Raw genomic sequence first — 3902 nt, 5'->3', positions numbered from 1 at the left:
ACTTCCTGTATATAACCATGTTATTACCTGGTACTCACTGTATACACCCATGTTATTACCTGGTACTCCCTTTATATAACCATGTTATTACCTGGAACTCCCTGTATATAACCATGTTATTACCTGGTACTTCCTGTATATAGCCATGTTATTACCTGGTACTTCCTGTATATAACCATGTTATTACCTGGTACTCACTGTATACACCCATGTTATTACCTGGTACTCCCTTTATATAACCATGTTATTACCTGGAACTCCCTGTATATAACCATGTTATTACCTGGTACTTCCTGTATATAGCCATGTTATTACCTCCCTGTATATAACCATGTTATTACCTGGTACTCCCTGTATATAACCATGTTATTACCTGGTACTTCCTGTATATAGCCATGTTATTACCTGGTACTCCCTGTATATAACCATGTTATTACCTGGAACTCCCTGTATATAACCATGTTATTACCTGGTACTCCCTGTATATAACCATGTTATTACCTGGTACTCCCTGTATATAGCCATGCTATTACCTGGTACTCCCTGTATATAACCATGTTATTACCTCCCTGTATATAACCATGTTATTACCTGGTACTCCCTGTATATAACCATGTTATTACCTGGTACTCCCTGTATATAACCATGTTATTACCTGGTACTCCCTGTATATAGCCATGTTATTACCTGGTACTCCCTGTATATAACCATGTTATTACCTGGTACTCCCTGTATATAGCCATGTTATTACCTGGTACTCCCTGTATATAACCATGTTATTACCTCCCTGTATATAGCCATGTTATTACCTGGTACTCCCTGTATATAACCATGTTATTACCTCCCTGTATATAACCATGTTATTACCTGCTACTCCCTGTATATAACCATGTTATTACCTGGTACTTCCTGTATATAACCATGTTATTACCTCCCTGTATATAACCATGTTATTACCTGGTACTCCCTGTATATAGCCATGTTATTACCTGGTACTTCCTGTATATAACCATGTTATTACCTCCCTGTATATAACCATGTTATTACCTGGTACTCCCTGTATATAACCATGTTATTACCTGGTACTCCCTGTATATAGTCATGTTATTACCTAGTACTCCCTGTATATAGTCATGTTATTACCTGGTACTCCCTGTATATAACCATGTTATTACCTCCCTGTATATAACCATGTTATTACCTGGTACTCCCTGTATATAACCCTGTTATTACCTGGCACTTCCTGTATATAGCCATGTTATTACCTGGTACTTCCTGTATATAGACATGTTATTACCTGGCACTTCCTGAATTTAGCCATGTTATTACCTGGTACTTCCTGTATATAGCCATGTTATTACCTGGTACTCCCTGTATATAGCCATGTTATTACCTACCTGTATATAGTCATGTTATTACCTGGTACTTCCTGTATATATACATGTTATTACCTGGCACTTCCTGTATATAACCATGTTATTACCTGGTACTCCCTGTATATAACCATGTTATTACCTGGTACTTCCTGTATATAGTCATGTTATTACCTAGTACTCCCTGTATATAACCATGTTATTACCTGGTACTCACTGTATACACCTATGTTATTACCTGGTACTCCCTGTATATAACCATGTTATTACCTGGTGTTAGAGCCGATTTGGACATATTTGTATAAAAGACCGAACATATGGAGCTCCATGTATATTTGTGTAAATATATTAAATATGAATGTAAATGATGAAATATTAGGTACGTACCTTTATGATTTATATTTACCCGATTGAGATATATTAATTTGTTGTTAGTGTAACTCGGACATTTGGCCCCCCCTCTTGCCTGTTCATTGTATTGTGTTAATTTTGTTAGGATAAAGGCAGGAAGTTGGGCCTTCGGGAGAGGGAGTCCTTGCTAGACGCGGGAGCGGTATAGTTTTTTGACCATACAGACATACAGGTCATAATATGTATTTTCCATATCAAGTATTTTGTGCTTTAAGTTGATTGGAGACTCATTTATTTGTTAGATATAAGAAGAATAAACATTTTTGTTGCACCATATCCCTGGATGTCATGGAATGTTTGGCCGTTTGGAAACCTTGAGTGTGGACTGTATGCGTACCAAACAACCCCGCTTCAGGCTTGGGCAGTGGCTATGGTAAAGACGAAAGGAAGCCACTACACCTGGCACTTCCTGTATATAGCCATGTTATTACCTGGTACTTCCTGTATATAGACATTTTATTACCTGGCACTTCCTGAATTTAGCCATGTTATTACCTGGCACTTCCTGAATTTAGCCATGTTATTACCTGGTACTTCCTGTATATAGCCATGTTATTACCTGGCACTTCCTGAATTTAGCCATGTTATTACCTGGTACTTCCTGTATATAGCCATGTTATTACCTGGTACTTCCTGTATATAGCCATGTTATTACCTGGTACTCCCTGTATATAGCCATGTTATTACCTGGTACTTCCTGTATATAGACATGTTATTACCTGGTACTCCCTGTATATAACCATGTTATTACCTGGTACTCCCTGTATATAACCATGTTATTACCTGGTACTCCCTGTATATAACCATGTTATTACCTGGTACTCCCTGTATATAACCATGTTATTACCTGGTACTTCCTGTATATAGTCATGTTATTACCTAGTACTCCCTGTATATAACCATGTTATTACCTGGTACTCCCTGTATATAACCATGTTATTACCTGGTACTCCCTGTATATAGCCATGTTATTACCTGGTACTCCCTGTATATAACCGTTATTACCTCCCTGTATATAACCATGTTATTACCTGGTACTCCCTGTATATAGCCATGTTATTACCTGGTACTCCCTGTATATAGCCATGTTATTACCTGGTACTCCCTGTATATAACCATGTTATTACCTCCCTGTATATAACCATGTTATTACCTGGTACTCCCTGTATATAACCATGTTATTACCTGGTACTCCCTGTATATAACCATGTTATTACCTGGTACTCCCTGTATATAGCCATGTTATTACCTGGTACTCCCTGTATATAACCATGTTATTACCTGGTACTCCCTGTATATAGCCATGTTATTACCTGGTACTCCCTGTATATAACCATGTTATTACCTCCCTGTATATAGCCATGTTATTACCTGGTACTCCCTGTATATAACCATGTTATTACCTCCCTGTATATAACCATGTTATTACCTGCTACTCCCTGTATATAACCATGTTATTACCTGGTACTTCCTGTATATAACCATGTTATTACCTCCCTGTATATAACCATGTTATTACCTGGTACTCCCTGTATATAGCCATGTTATTACCTGGTACTTCCTGTATATAACCATGTTATTACCTCCCTGTATATAACCATGTTATTACCTGGTACTCCCTGTATATAACCATGTTATTACCTGGTACTCCCTGTATATAGTCATGTTATTACCTAGTACTCCCTGTATATAGTCATGTTATTACCTGGTACTCCCTGTATATAACCATGTTATTACCTGGTACTCCCTGTATATAACCATGTTATTACCTCCCTGTATATAACCATGTTATTACCTGGTACTCCCTGTATATAACCCTGTTATTACCTGGCACTTCCTGTATATAGCCATGTTATTACCTGGTACTTCCTGTATATAGACATGTTATTACCTGGCACTTCCTGAATTTAGCCATGTTATTACCTGGTACTTCCTGTATATAGCCATGTTATTACCTGGTACTTCCTGTATATAGCCATGTTATTACCTACCTGTATATAGTCATGTTATTACCTGGTACTTCCTGTATATATACATGTTATTACCTGGCACTTCCTGTATATAACCATGTTATTACCTGGTACTCCCTGTATATAACCATGTTATTACCTGGTACTT

This window comes from Oncorhynchus gorbuscha, linkage group LG05, assembly GCF_021184085.1.
Source record: "Oncorhynchus gorbuscha isolate QuinsamMale2020 ecotype Even-year linkage group LG05, OgorEven_v1.0, whole genome shotgun sequence".
NCBI classification, from domain to species: Eukaryota; Metazoa; Chordata; class Actinopteri; order Salmoniformes; family Salmonidae; genus Oncorhynchus; species Oncorhynchus gorbuscha.
The sequence above is the reverse complement of the archived record's forward strand: the minus strand, read 5'-3'. Positions refer to the sequence as shown.